This window comes from Arachis stenosperma, chromosome 1 (genome assembly GCF_014773155.1).
Source record: "Arachis stenosperma cultivar V10309 chromosome 1, arast.V10309.gnm1.PFL2, whole genome shotgun sequence".
Classification (NCBI taxonomy): Eukaryota; Viridiplantae; Streptophyta; class Magnoliopsida; order Fabales; family Fabaceae; genus Arachis; species Arachis stenosperma.
In genome coordinates, this window is record NC_080377.1 from 36,264,848 (window position 1) to 36,281,519 (window position 16,672).

At 35.3% G+C, this 16,672-nt stretch overlaps 1 non-coding gene across 1 annotated transcript; it reads left to right on the forward strand.

Moving 5' to 3' along the window:
- The first annotated feature begins 12,937 nt into the window (after positions 1 to 12,937).
- LOC130953573 (small nucleolar RNA R71) lies at positions 12,938 to 13,041 on the forward strand. Its single transcript, XR_009075747.1, has one exon. It is a non-coding gene; the product is annotated as a small nucleolar RNA R71 (small nucleolar RNA).
- The last annotated feature ends 3,631 nt before the right edge of the window (positions 13,042 to 16,672 follow it).

Consider the following 16,672-nt stretch of genomic DNA (forward strand, 5'->3'; position numbering starts at 1 on the left):
TGTAACACACGTTGTTATTAGGATAATAGTTAATTGAGTTTAAACCGAATAAATTTCAAACTTAAAATTAATTGAAACTCACATAATGAGCCACAGACTGCTCATCAGCAAATCTCTCCTTATTGGCCTTCAACATATGGGTATACTTGAAAGTCTTTAGTAGTGTCGACTCACGATCCAACGACTTAGACTACACATATTGAAATCAACCAAAAAAATAAATCAAGAAACAACTAATTTAAGTAATAATTAATAAACATTAGCAAACTACTTACTAGCATGCTCTTCGTCTTCATGAAGTTCGCCGACCCACCTGTATACTTCGACGACCTTAGCAAAGCCTTGTTAGCGACATTCATCAGACGGCAATACTTGAACCCCTCATCAGTTCTAAAATAGGTCTTCAGTTCCTTCTTGATAGATGGACGGGGATAACCCTTGTTCAGGACTTTTGACAACTTTATGCCATATTTTCGTTTAGCATTGTATTTTCTATCAGTATGAGTCTCTAAACCTCCTAGGTTGAGGGGAGGAGCTCTGCTGAGTTTTATGGATTAATAAAGTACTACTGTTCTATCTCAATACGTGTTTGATTCTCTATTCTAAGATGTATATCCGTTCTTTATCATTATGAATGCGTTGCACCAGCACAAGGTTATCTCATTCTACAGGGGTTCAGAGTGAGTCTTTCATCGGACAATGATGAACCACTAGTTTGATCATACATCTCTTAGAAGGTTAATCCACAACTTCGATGGGGACTTCTCGAGATACCAGTTCAGCTGAAGTACAGGGAGATTAGAGTCTTTGTAGTAGAGGCTAGAACCAGACACAACATTCTCTGATCTGAAAGATTCGACCTTGTCTGTGGCGACTTGAGTAGGGTCACCAAAGAGAATGAACTGCAGGAGTTTCACCCTCAGTCAGAATGGATCCGCACTAACCCTGGAGTTTAGATCTAGAGGAGCATTGGCGAACTCTCAACCGGCGTTGATCACATACAGCCTTCCATAGAAGAAATCACTCACAGTTGAAGAAGACAGTAAGACCGGAATTGATCATAAAGAACAAAGCATCTCCAAGCCTTAACCATCTTCTTATTACTAGTTATAATCAAACATAGTAATTCCATCTTATTCCAACTTTTATGCGCTTTAAAAAAACAAACAACTCTTCTGTCCACCTGACTAAGATCTACAAGATAACCATAGCTTGCTTCAAACCACAATTCTCGTGGGATCGACCCTGACTCACTCAGGTATTACTTGGACGACCCAATGCACTTGCTAGTTAAATAGTGCGAAGTGTAATTTCGCACTACCACCAGGCTTAGAGGGGCAACGCTGGTATCGGCCTTGCTGGTTGCAAGCGTGCTACTAGTAGGACACATATATCACTGTCTTCTCTGCTGCCTCAGCAGGACCACGGGAACGACGACGACTACTACTATTAGAACTAGGATCTTTAGTGGTTAGGGCTTTGTTTTACTGTTTCGTTGTATTTATTTGAGTTTTAATTTATTTGAATATTTGATATTTAGTATTACATAATTTCTTTCTATTATTTATAAATTGACCATTAATTGTGTGAAAAATAGATTTAAAATAAAAAATTAAAATTAAAATTAAAAAAATTACGTCACAATATTTAAAAAAAACTGAGATTTCCATTAGATTTACCGAGGGAATAATTTGACGGTGTAGTGCAAGAAACAAGGTATTGTGGTGACGACGTTACAAGCAGAAAAATCCATCGATAACGAAATGGTTTTTTGGGCAGTTAATCTGCCAGACAAAAAAATATGACGGTAATTGGTTATCGGTGAGGTTTATACCGTCGATTTTTATTCATTTTTTGACTGTCAATTTGATGGTACTCATCATTTTTTTGTAGTGAAAAGAAGGAATCGATGGCGACGAAGAAGAAGAGGACGAGTTCGATGACCAGGAAACTATCTCAGAAGAAGAGGATGGTGAACCAAAGGAAGAAGATAATGAATTTGAATAAGGTTAATGTAAATGTAGTTCTATCTTATGTATTTCTTTACCAAACTTTGAGAAGAATGTAATATAATTAGCATTGCTTCAAATATTTCAATTACCATCACTCAGTGTTTTTAATTTGTATATTTGATATTTCACATCAAGTTTAAAACATTGTTTCAATTGTTAATTATCGGGGTACATTATAGATGAAGAAAAAAAATTATTTAAAAACAATAACCTGCCGTCGGAATTACTCGAAATATACCGACGGTAACAACCCGGCTAATTTTTCATTAAAAACTTAGAAAAATATTTCTGTTGGATTAATCCGACGGTAAAGGGGTGCAAAGCCGTATGCTTTGGTGCCAATGTTACCGTTGAAAAATTTTTTACGGGAAGCTGCAACAGATTTTGTTCTTTTGATATCCATATCACGCCGCTAAATCCAATGCAAATTACCGCCGGATACATAAATTCGACAGTAGTTTGTTACTGGTGAGGTTTATTCTGTTGGATAAATTTTGACACAAAATTCAACGATAAATACTGTACCGTCGAATTTTATTCATTTTTTACAGTAATTCTTACGGTACTCAATGTTTTTCTTGGTGTGTTTTTTTTTGAGTTGGAGACTCATAAAAGGATGAAAAGAATCAGCAATGCTATAGATACAAGCCTTTTTGGTAGCCAAATCCAATCAAGTTGGCCCAAACTCAACAAAAACAATCTTCATTACCCAGCGCGTGCGAACACGCTCTCCCTCTCCACACACACACACACGACATTTCAATGCGCGCTCTTTGACACGAAAGACCATTTCAAAACCTCATTTCAACACTGAACTTGAAATGACTCTCAAACTCTCTCTTCTAGGTTGAATAATCAACAACAACACCGAATGAAAAATATCTCATCAAACCTCTTTGTGCTATTTAAATCATCAACAACAACACCGAACAAAAAACTCTCAGCAAAGCTCTCTGTGCATTCATAAAAAATAAAAAGATGAAGCTTTATTGAAGGTAACTTGATTTTAAATGGTAAATTTTTGCTTCTTTGTAGTTCTAGTGTTTTTTATATGATTTAAGCCATGTTGAAGAGTCTTCTGGTTACATCATTTCATGTTATGATGATTTAAATTTAATGTTATTCTTATCATAGGCTTGTATTTAGATTCTCTATGTAGTTGTACTATTTCTTATGTGATTTAAGCAATGTTGATGAGTCTATTAGTGTCATCATTTTCAATTTTCAATGTCATTTTGATTTAGATTTAGTGTGATTTTTGACATAGGCTTGGATTTTGAGTCTGTATGTAGTTGTATTGTTTCTTATATGATTTAAGCCATGTTGATGAGTTTTCTGGTATGATTTGCAATTTTAGGGTTTTATTATGAGTTACTTATGAAGTACGGACACTTTGCTGACTTGTCGTGTCCACGTGTCGGATGCATTTCGGACACGATACTCATCGACACTCGTCCGACACGCATGTTTGCTGTGTCCAACCGTGTCTTAATATAAAATAAAAAAGTTTCTCCAGATTCACTTGGACACACCTAAATACCATCGCGTGTCAGCATGTCCAGCGTTATTCTTAACATGTATTCTGGAAATATATTTAGAAATAGTATATATTATTATTTATTAAAGGAAAAAATATTTTAAATACTTTATATAATTAAAATAAGACTTTAAAAAAATTATAAAATTAATTTATATTTTAATATCAATAAAATATTATAATATCATTACTATTTATCTAAAAAATACTTTATATTTTATATATATACGTGTTCTTGTATCTTATAAAATTTTAAAATTTGTGTGTTGGCATATCCTGTATCGTGTTGTGTCACATGTCTGTGTCAATGTTCGTCCATCATAGTAAGTTACATTCAATGTGATTCATATCATAGGCTTGGATTTAGAGTCTCTATGTAGTTGTATTGTTTCTTATGTAATTTAAGCCATGTTGATGAGTCTTCTCATGTCGTCATTTCCAATTTTGGGTTTTATTATGATTTAAATTCAATGTGATTTTTATCATAGGCTTCGATTTAGAGTCTCTATGTAGTTGTATTCTTTCTTATTTGATTTAAGCCATGTTAATGAATCTTCTGATGTTATTATTTCTAATTTTCGGTGTCATTTTGATTTAGATTTAGTGTGATCCTTGTCATAGGCTTGGATTTAGAGTCTCCATGTAGTTGTATTATTTTTTATTTGATTTAAGCCATGTTGATGAGTCTTCTCGTGTTATCATTTCCAATTTTTAGGTTTTATTATGAGTTAAATTCAGTGTGATTCATGTCATAGGATTACATTTAAAGTTTCTATGTAGTTTTATTGTTTCTTACGTGATTTAAGACATGTTAATAAGCTTTATGATCGATCATTTCTAATTTTTGGATTTTATTATGAGTTACATTCAGTGTGATTCATCTTTGTTATTCCTTAGACACAAAATGACAAAGAAAAAAGTTGCTGAAAAAACATTACAGCTAAGAAGGCACCAAAATATCATGTAAACATATTTTAAACAAAACAACTCTATTTTTGTTGCATTAAATTTTATAACATAATTTTCAATTACTTTCCAGAAAACTCATGATTTGCACTGCTCTACGAGAACTATGGCTGATGTTTTTAGAAAAATGAGTAGTGAGAAGAAAGTTATTGTGGATGAAATGGGATTTTGTGCTCTGAACCATATCCCATCCTTGAATGTGACACACAAGCTTCTGAAGGGACTCGCTAATTCTTTTAATTTGTATGAAAATACTCTCATCAAACGGTATGGAAAAATCACCATAACCCCTGTAAAGATAAGGGATGCCTTGGACTTAACTGTAATAGGTAAAATTTACTTCTATAATATATTCTCATGATGAACTTTCAATGTTTTTATTATTTGATAATGTTGTTTTTGTTTACCTGTTTCGGTGTTGTTGTAGGAGATGCTTTTTCAAAAAAGATTATAAATAAAGACATCACTGAGGAGCAAAAGAAAGTTATTAAAAATTTCAAAGGCTCTTCATTATCTTCTTTGACAAAATATTTGTTGGAAATGAGCATAGATGGAGATAAAAATAGCCTAAAATTCAAGAGGATGTTCATTCTCTTCCTCCAAAAATGCTTCTTATTGCCAACAACCATGAGCAACGTCTCCCCAATTCACATGCCATCAATCCTTGATACTAAAAATACACGAGAGTGGAATTGGGCTACTCACGTGCTGAACTTCCTAATTAAAGGAATAAAAACTCACAAAAATGAAGGAAAATACTTAATCGATGGGTGTCTTTTTGCACTCATGATTATATACTTTCATGAGTCCAAATTTGTTAATACCACAGCCAATACGACGCCTGAACTGTCGTGGGTTGCCCACTGGACAAGTGAGATGCTCGTTAAGACGATTGAACGTGAGGGGAAGGAAGAAATGGTAAAATAAAAGAACTCATTTCTTTCTAATTTTGGTATCATTATTTCGTTACAAAATAACAATGAATTTCATTTAAATTAACAGCCAATGTTTTGTCTTAAGCACTGAATATGCTAATTAATTTTATTTTTATTTTAGGAGATCATAAAAGAGCAGAGATTAAGCAAGAAAAAAAAGGGTTAAAGAAGAGTGAAAAGAAGCCTGTTATAGATCTTTCATCTTTAGAAACAAGTACTGATTTTGACTATGAGTAACATTTAGAAGTTACATATTTATTTTAAAATATATTTTATTTATTTATCAAAATTTTTTCTGTTTCAAAAGAAAAGAAAGGAAGGAGAAAAAAAAAGAAAACAATCAGAAAGAATAACAAAAGAGAATGGCAAATCTGCAGAAGTGAAGGCCAAAAAGAAAGATGTTACATAGAAAACAACACAAAAAAAAGAAAGATTGTTTAAACTAAAAAATACAAAATGAAGAAGACTCAACAGAAACTCAGCATGCTTCTTCAGAATGGTAAAATCAGGATCTTATATTTTTTTTGTTATAATTTTTTAAAAGCTGTTCATTTTTCTTAAAATACCGATTGTCAATTTGTCGAGTGAGAATAATCATGTGTCTCAAATACAGTCAAGCATTGAGGGGTCTTTAAATGCACTAAGTGTCCCCATGTAATTTCTCTTACTGTTTTTTTTATTTCTTAAATATAAATTTATTGTGTTACAATTGTGTAAGTTATGTGCTTTTAATATGAATAGCTTGGTTCATAAGTATAATTTCATATATTTTTACTTAGAAAAAAAAACACAAGAATCTCTAAGATTTTTCTCAAGAAAAAGACGGCATAAAAAAAAGGAAAAAAAGAGTTTACTGTCTGCAACCTTGTAAGTTCTCATATATAACATAATTTCTTTATTTTTATTCAATAATTTCCATGCAGTCTTATATAATTTTAGTGCTATTCAGTTTGGAAGTGCCAAGAGAAAAAGTGGAGGAAGATGTCTAAGTTAAAGAAACACCAATGGAAGAAGAAAATGCTCCTCTTACAGAAAAAGAAATCCATGAAGAACCAAAACTGAAAAATGTACCAGAATTTGACAAGTAAGTAGTGTATCCTATCTCTGAGTTGATACTGCACAATTTCTGTGTTATTAAGACCATATTCATATGTCTCACAAAATAAATTCTTGTGTTTTATAGTAATAGCCCAACTATTAATTTTGGGAGTGAGATTGGTGTTGAAAAACAAATGCATATAGATATGAGTTTTCTATTTTAATGAATCTAATATTTTTCACTTAGTTAAATATAAGCTTTTAATATCATGTACTTTTTGTTTGTTTTCATTAGAGTGTCAATTCATCCTGCACCACCTCCATAACAAGCAAACACATCCACCTCAAATCCTCTACAACCTGAACAAAAATCTCTTTATGCTTAAGTTCTAGTTAAATTTTTTTTGTAACTTTTATGTTATTCCATTAGTTATTCTGTATTGAGTTATTCTAAACAATTTTCTGTGTCATTCTGCAGCTCTCAGGATAATGATATTGGCATAATTTCTCCAAGCACTGAAGCTATTATTATAGAACCCAGTCCATTACTGACTCAACCCCTGAATGTGTGAGTTTCCTATTTTAATGAATCTGATATTTTTTATTTAGTTAAGTATATATTTTTTTTAAATTTTAGTGATATTCTATTGGTGCACGAAATTGTGATCTCTTATAATGGCATTCAACTTGGTGTGCGCATTTACTAACTCAACACTTTCTTTACAACCACGCACAACTAACCAGCAACTGCATTGGGTCGTCCAAGTAATAAACCTTACGTGAGTAAGGGTCGATCCCAGGAAGATTGTTGGTATGAAGCAAGCTATGGTCATCTTGAAATTCTCAGTTAGGCGGATAATATATGGTTATGGAGTTTTCGAATAATAATAATAAATAAACAGAAAATAAAGATAGAAATACTTATGTAAATCATCGATGGGAATTTCAGATAGGCGTATGAAGATGCTGTGCTCCTTCTGAATCTCTGCTTTTTTACTGCCTTCATCCAATCCTTCTTACTCCTTTCCATGGCAAGCTGTATGTAGGGCATCACCGTTGTCAATGGCTACATCCCATCCTCTCAGTGAAAAAGGTCCAAATGCTCTATCACGGCACGGCTAATCATCTGTCGATTCTCGATCATGTCGGAATAGAATCCCATTATTCTTTTGCGTTTGTCATCACGCCCAACAATCGCGAGTTTGAAGCTCGTCACAGTCATTCAATCCCGGAATCCTACTCGGAATACCACAGACAAGGTTTAGACTTTTCGGATTCTCATGAATGCCGCCATCAATTCTAGCTTATACCATGAAGACTCTGATCTCACGGAATGGAAGGCTCGGTTGTCAGGCGAGGGCAACCATGCGTCGTGCATCAGGAATCCAAGAGATACACACTCTAGCTTTCGCTTATAGAACGGAAGTGGTTGTCAGGCACGCGTTCATAGGGACGGATGATGATGAATGTCACGGAACATCACATCCATCAGTTTGAAGTACGAGTAGTATCTTAGAACAGAAATAAGATTGAATTTGAATAAAAGATAGTAGTAATTGCATTAAAACTCGAGGTACAGCAGAGCTCCACACCCTTAATCTATGGTGTGTAGAAACTCCACCGTTGAAAATACATAAGTGATGAAGGTTCAGGCATGGCCGAATGGCCAGCCCCCAAAATGTGATCACAGGATCAAAAATACAATCCAGGATCCAGGATGTCTAATACAATAATAAAATGTCCTATTTATACTAGACTAGCTACTAGGGTTTACAGAAGTAAGTAATTGATGCAGAAATTCACTTCCGGGGCCCACTTGGTGTGTGCTTGGGCTGAGCTTGAGCTTTACACGTGTAGAGGCTTCTTTTGGAGTTGAACACCAAGTTGTAATGTGTTTTTGGCGTTCAACTCTGGTTCGTGACGTGTTTTTGGTGTTTGACTCCAGAATGCAGCATGGAACTGGCGTTGAGCGCCAGTTTACGTCGTCTAATCTTGAATAAAATATGAACAATTATATATTGCTGGAAAGCTCTGGATGTCTAATTTCAAACGCCGTTGAGAGCGCACCATTTGAAGTTCTGTAGCTCCAGAAAATCCATTTCGAGTGCAGGGAGGTCAGAATCCAACAGTATCAGCAGTCCTTTGTAAGCCTTCTATCAGAGTTTTGCTCAGGTCCTTCAATTTCAGCCAGAAAATATCTAAAATCACAGAAAAAATACACAAACTCATAGTAAAGTCCAGAAATGTGAATTTATCATAAAAACTAATGAAAACATCCCTAAAAGTAACTATATCCTATTAAAAACTACCTAAAAACAATGCCAAAAAGCATATAAATTATCCGCTCATCACAACACCAAACTTAAATTGTTGCTTGTCCCCAAGCAACTGAAAATCAATTAGGATAAAAAGAAGAGAATATACTATAAATCCCAAAATATCAATGAATATTAATTCTAATTAGACGAGCGGGACTTGTAGCTTTTTGCTTCTGAACAGTTTTGGCATCTCACTTTCTCCTTTGAAGTTTAGAATGATTGGCATCTATAGGAACTTAGAATTTTAGATAGTGTTATTGATTCTCCTAGTTAAGTATGTTGATTCTTGAAGACAGCTACGTTTATGAGTCTTGGCTGTGGCCCTAAGCAATTTGTTTTCCAATATTACCACCGGATACATAAATGCCACAGACACATACCTGGGTGAACCTTTTCAGATTGTGACTCAGCTTTGCTAAAGTCCCCGGTTAGAGGTGTCCAGAGTTCTTAAGCACACTCTTTTTGCTTTGGATCACAACTTTAACCACTCAGTCTCAAGCTTTTCACTTGGACCTGCATGCCACAAGCACATGGTTAGGGACAACTTGATTTAGCCGCTTAGGCCTGGATTTTATTTCCTTGGGCCCTCCTATCTATTGATGCTCAAAGCCTTGGATCCTTTTTACCCTTGCCTTTTGGTTTTAAGGGCTATTGGCTTTTTCTGCTTGCTTTTTCTTTTTCTTTCTAATTTTTTTCGCCATTTTTTTTCGCAAGCTTTTGCTTTTTCACTGCTTTTTCTTGCTTCAAGAATCAATTTTCATGATTTTTCAGATTGTCAATAACATTCTCTTTGTTCATCATTCTTTCAAGAGCCAACAATTTTAACATTCATAAATAACAAGATCAAAATTATGCACTGTTCAAGCATTCATTCAGAAAACAAAAAGTATTGTCACCACATCAATATAATTAAACTAAATTCAAGGATAATTTCGAAATTCATGTACTTCTTGTTTTTTTGAATTAGAAACATTTTTCATTTAAGAGAGGTGAAGGATTTATGGAATTATTCATAGCCTTAAGACATACTTACTCAATACCAATGATCATGTAGAAAAGACACAAACATAAATAAACATTAAGCATAAAAACCGAAAAACAGAGAAATAAGAACAAGGAATGAGTCCACCTTAGTGATGGTGGCGCTTTCTTCTTGAAGAACCAATGATGTCCTTGAGCTCTTCTATGTCTCTTCCTTGCCTTTATTGCTCCTCCCTCATTGCTCTTTGATCTTCTCTAATTTCATGGAGAATGATGGAGTACTCTTGATGTTCCACCCTTAATTGATCCATATTGTAACTCAAGTTTTCTAGAGACGTGTTGAGTTGTTCCCAATAGTTATTGGGAGGAAAATGTATCCCCTAAGGTATCTCAGGGATTTCTTGATGAGGGAATTCCTCATACTCTCTTGATGTGCAGTCAAATGCTCTTCTAATGAGCTATGGACCCTTGAGATGGAAAAATTTTTTGTCTTCCCTTTTCTATCTTTTTTTTAAGGTTTCTCTGGCCTTAGGTGCCATTAATGGTTATGGAAAAACAAAAAGCTATGATTTTACCACACCAAACTTAAAATATTGCTCGCCCTCGAGCAAGAGTAGAAAGAATAGATGAATAAAAAGAAGATATGGAGGAGAAGGAGAGAAGGTTGTGTTTCGGCCAAGGAGGAGAAGATAGGGTTGTGTTGTGTGAAAATGAAGAAGAATGGAGGGGTATTTATAGTGGAGGGAGAGGGGTTAAGGTTCGGCCATATTGGGTGGGTTGGGTGGGAAAGTGATTTTGAATTTTGAAGGTAGGTGGGGTTTATGGGGAAGAGTGGAAGGATGTGAGTGGTAAAGAGGTGATGGGGAAGAGAGATTGAGGTAATTGGTGAAGAAGAGAGAAGGTGAGTTGAGGTAGGTGGGGATCCTGTGGGGTCCACAGATCCTGACGTGTCAAGGATTTACATCCCTGCACCAACGAGGCATGTAAAACGCCTTTGCATACAATTCTGGCGTTTAAACGCCGAAGTGATGCTTATTTTGGGCGTTCAACGCCCAATTGCAGCATGTTTCTAGCGTTGAACGCCAGTTCCATGCTTGTTTCTGGCGTTCAACGCCAGCTCTCCTCAGGGTATATTCCTGGCATTTAAACGCCAGGATGCTGCTTGTTTCTGGAGTTCAACGCCAGATCCATGCTCTGTTCTGGCATTGAACGCCAGCCAGATGCTCCTTACTGGTGTTTGAACGCCAGTAAGTCCTTCCTCCAGGGTGTGATTTTTCTTCTGCTGTTTTTGATTCTATTTTTAATTTTAGTATTTTTTCGTGACTCTACATGATCATGAACCTAATAAAACATTAAAGAACAATAAAAGAAAAATAAAATTAGATAAATAAAAATTGGGTTACCTCCCAATAAGCGCTTCTTTAATGTCAATAGCTTGACAGTGGGCTCTCTTGGAGCCACACAGGTGATCAGATCAATGTTGTAGACTCCCAACACCAAACTTAGAGTTTGGATGTGGGGATTCAACACCAAACTTAGAGTTTGGCTGTGGCCTCCCAACACCAAACTTAAAGTTTGATTGTGGGGGCTCTGTTTGACTCTGTACTGAGAGAAGCTTTTTATGCTTCCTCTCCATTGTTACAGACGAATACCCTTGGGTCTTAAATACAAGGTAGTCCCCATTCAAATGAAGGACTAATTCACCTCTGTTAACATCTATCACAGCTCCTGCTGTGGCTAGGAAAGGTCTTCCAAGGATGATACATTCATCCTCCTCCTTCCTAGTGTCTAAGATTATGAAATCAGCAGGGATGTAAAGGCCTTCAACCTTTACCAACACGTCCTCTACCAATCCACTTGTCTTACTGACTTGTCTGCCATTTGCAATGAGAATATGACAGGTTGTACCTCAATGGTCCCTAGCTTCTCCATTACAGAGAGTGGCATTAGATTTATGCCTGACCCTAGGTCACACAGAGCCTTTTCAAAGGTCATGGTGCCTATGGTACATGGTTTTAAGAATTTACCAGGATCTTGTTTTTTTTGAGGTAAAGTTTGCTGAACCCATGTATCTAGTTCCCCAATGAGCAAGGGAGGTTCACCTTCCCAAGTCTCATTACCAAACAACTTGGTATTCAGCTTCATGATAGCTCTAGATATTGAGCAACTTTCTCTCCAGTTACATCTTCATCCTCTTCAGAAGAAGAATAGTTTTCAGAGCTTATGAATGGCAGAAGGAGGTTTAATGAGATCTCTATGGTCTCTATATGATCTTCAGATTCCTTTAAATCCTCAATAAGGAACTCCTTCTTGCTTGAGAGACGTTCGCTGAGGTCTTCCTCATTGGGATTCACGTCCTCTCCTTCCTCTCTAGGTTAGGCCATGTTGATTATATCAATGGCCTTGCACTCTCTTTTTGGATTCTCTTCAGTATTGCTTGGGAGAGTACTAGGAGGAGTTTCAGTGACTTTCTTGCTCAGCTGGCCCACTTGTGCCTCCAAATTTCTAATAGAGGACCTTGTTTTACTCATGAAGCTTAAAGTGGTCTTAGACAGATCAGAGACTATATTTGCCAAGTTAGAGGTGCTCTGCTCAAAATTCTCTGTCTGTTGCTGAGAAGATGATGGAAAAGGCTTGCCATTGCTAAACCTTTTTCTTCCACCATTATTAAAGCCTTGTTGAGGCTTTTGTTGATCCTTCCATGAGAAATTTGGATGATTTTTCCATGAAGAATTATAGGTGTTTCTATAAGGTTCACTCATGTAATTTACCTCTGCCATTGCAGGGTTTTCAGGATCATAAGCTTCTTCTTCAGATGATGCCTCTTTAGTACTGTTGGATGCATTTTGCCATCCATTCAGACTTTGAAAAATCATGTTGACTTGCTGAGTCAACATTTTGTTCTGAGCTAATATGGCATTCAGAGCATCAATTTCAAGAACTCCCTTTCTCTGAGGCATCCCATTATTCACGGAATTCCTCTTAGAAGTGTACATGAATTTGTTATTTGCAACCATTTCAATAAGTTCCTGAGCTTCTGCAGGCGTTTTCTTTAGGTGAATGGATCCACCTGCAGAGTGGTCCAGTGACATCTTAGAGAACTCAGACAGACCATAATAGAATGTATCTATCATGGTCCATTTTGAAAACATGTCAGAAGGACACTTTTTGGTCATCTGCTTGTATCTTTCCCAAGCTTCATAGAGGGATTCACCATCTTTTTGCTTGAAGGTCTGAACATCCACTCTAAGCTTGCTCAGCTTTTGAGGAGGAAAGAATTTAACCAAGAAGGCCATGACCAGCTTATCCCAAGAGTCCAGGCTATCTTTAGGTTGTGAGTCCAACCATGTTCTAGCTCTGTCTCTTACAGCAAAAAGGAAAAGCATGAGCCTGTAGACTTTAGGATCTACTCCATTAGTCTTAACAGTCTCACAGATCTGCAAGAACTTAGTTAAAAATTGGTAGGGATCTTCTGATGGAAGTCCATGAAACTTGCAGTTTTGTTGTATTAGAGCAACTAGTTGAGGTTTCAGCTCAAAATTATTTGCTCCAATGGCAGGAATTAAGATGCTTCTTCCATCAAAATTGGAAGTAGGTGTAGTATAATCACCAAGCATCCTCCTTGCATTGTTGTTGTTGGGCTTGGCTGCCATATCCTTTTCTTGTTCGAAAATTTCAGTAAGGTTGTCTCTGGATTGTTGTAATTTAGCTTCTCTTAGTTTTCTCTTCAGAGTCCTTTCATGTTCAGGATCAGCTTCAACAAGAATGCCTTTTTCCTTATTCCTGCTCATATGAGAAAGAAGAGAACAGAAAAGGAAGAGAAATCCTCTATGTCAAAATATAAAGATTTCTTTATGTTAGTAGAAGAAGAAAGGGAATAAGAGTGAAGAAGAATGAATAATCCAAACACAAGGGTGAGGATAGGGGTAGAGATTGGAGATGAAGAGAAGTGTTTAGTAAATGAATAAATAAATAGAATAAGATGAGAAGAGTAGTTAATAATTTTCGAAAATTAAAGGGGAATTAAAATTAAAATTAAAATTTAAAATAATTAATTAATTAAAAATATAATTTTTGAAAAAGAGGGAGGTATTTTTGAAAATTAGAGAGGGAAGAGTAGTTAGGTGGTTTTGAAAAAGATAAGAAACAAACAAAAAGTCGAATAGTTAGTTGAAAAAGATTTGAAAATTAATTTTGAAAAGATAAGAAGTTAGAAAAGATATTTTAAAATCAAATTTTTTAAAAGATAAAATTTTGAAAAAGATATGATATAAAAGATAAGATAAAAAGATATGATTAAAATTAAAATTGATTACTTTACTAACAAGAAACTAAAAGATAAGATTCTAGAATTTAAAGATTGAACCTTTCTTAACAAGAAAGTAACAAACTTCAAATTTTTGAATCAATCATATTAATTGTCAGCATAATTTTCGAAAATAAAGATAAAACTAAGAAAAAGATATTTTAAAAATATTTTAAAGGTTTTTCGTAAATTAATAAGAAAAATGAAAAAGATTTAATTTTTGAAAAGATAAGATTTTTAAAATTTGAAAATTTGACTTGACTTACAAGAAACAACTAATTTTAAAAATTTTTGACTAAGTCAACCCAAATTTTGAAAATTTTGAGAGAAAAAAGGAAAAGATATTTTTTTATTTTTGAATTTTTAATGATGAGAGAAAAAAACACAATTATGACCCAAAACATGAAAATTTTGGATCAAAACATATAGTGCATGCAAGAACACTATGAATGTAAAGATGAACACCAAGAACATTTTGAAGATCATGATGAATATCAAGAACATATTTTTGAAAAAATTTTTGATGCAAAGAAAACATGCAAGATACCAAACTTAGAAATCTTTAATGTTTAGACACTATGAATGCAAAAATGCACATGAAAAACAATAAAAGATACAAAACAAGAAAACATCAAGATCAAACAAGAAGACTTACCAAGAACAACTTGAAGATCATGAACAACACCATGCATGGATTTTCGAAAAATGCATAAATTTTTAGAAAAATGCAATTGACACCAAACTTAAAGGTTGACTCAAGACTCAAACAAGAAACACAAAATATTTTTGATTTTTATGATTTTATTATTTTTTGTATTTTATTTTATATTTTTCGAAAAACATATAGGAGAAAGAAAGTAATGAATCCAATGTCTTCAATCAAAATCCTATGAATTAGACATGGCTTAATAGCCAGCCAAGCTAAAACATGTTATATGAAACTCTAGAATTTATTCATGAAAACTCTGAAAATTTTCGAAAATAGGTGATAAATTTTTGAAAGATTTTTTGAAATTTTTTTTTTTGAAAATAAAACAAAAGGAAAATTACCTAATCTGAGCAACAAGATGAACCATCAGTTGTCCAAACTCGAACAATCCCCGGCAACGGCGCCAAAAACTTGGTGCACGAAATTGTGATCTCTTATAATGGCATTCAACTTGGTGTGCACATTTACTAACTCAGCACTTTCTTCACAACTTCGCACAACTAACCAGCAACTGCACTGGGTCGTCCAAGTAATAAACCTTACATGAGTAAGGGTCGATCCCACGGAGATTTTTAGTATGAAGCAAGCTATGGTCATCTTGAAATTCTCAGTTAGGCGGATAATATATGGTTATGGAGTTTTCGAATAATAATAATAAATAAACAGAAAATAAAGATAGAAATACTTATGTAAATCATCGATGGGAATTTCAGATAGGCGTATGAAGATGCTGTGCTCCTTCCGAATCTTTGCTTTCCTACTGCCTTCATCCAATCCTTCTTACTCCTTTCCATGGCAAGCTGTATGTAGGGCATCACCGTTGTCAATGGCTACATCCCATCCTCTCAGTGAAAAAGGTCCAAATGCTCTGTCACGGCACGGCTAATCATCTGTTGATTCTCGATCATGTCGGAATAGAATCCCTTGATTCTTTTGCGTTTGTCATCACGTCCAACAATCGCGAGTTTGAAGCTCGTCACAGTCATTCAATCCCGGAATCCTACTCAGAATATCACAGACAAGGTTTAGACTTTCCGGATTTTCATGAATGCCGCCATCAATTCTAGCTTATACCACGAAAACTCTGATCTCATGGAATGGAAGGCTCGGTTGTCAGGCGAGGGCAACCATGCGTCGTGCATCAAGAATCCAAGAGATACACACTCTAGCTTTCGCTTGTAGAACGGAAGTGGTTGTCAGGCACGCGTTTATAGGGACAGATGATGATGAGTGTCACGGATCATCACATCCATCAGTTTGAAGTACGAGTAGTATCTTAGAACAGAAATAAGATTGAATTTGAATAAAAGATAGTAGTAATTGCATTAAAACTTGAGGTATAGCAGAGCTCCACACCCTTAATCTATGGTGTGTAGAAACTCCACCGTTGAAAATACATAAGTGATGAAGGTTCAGGCATGGCCGAATGGCCAGCTCCCAAAATGTGATCACAGGATCAAAAATACAATCCAGGATCCAGGATGTCTAATACAATAATAAAATGTCCTATTTATACTAGACTAGCTACTAGGGTTTACAGAAGTAAGTAATTGATGCAGAAATTTACTTCCGGGGCCCACTTGGTGTGTGCTTGGGCTGAGCTCAAGCTTTACACGTGTAGAGGCTTCTTTTGGAGTTGAATGCCAATTGTAACGTATTTTTGACGTTCAACTCTGGTTCGTGACGTGTTTCTGGCGTTTGACTCCAGAATGCAACAAGGAACTGGTGTTGAGCGCCAGTTTACGTCGTCTAATCTCGATTAAAGTATGAACAATTATATATTGATGGAAAGCTCTGGATGTCTACTTTCCAATGCCATTAAGAGCGCGCCATTTGGAGTTTTGTAGCTCCAGCAAATCCATTTTGAGTG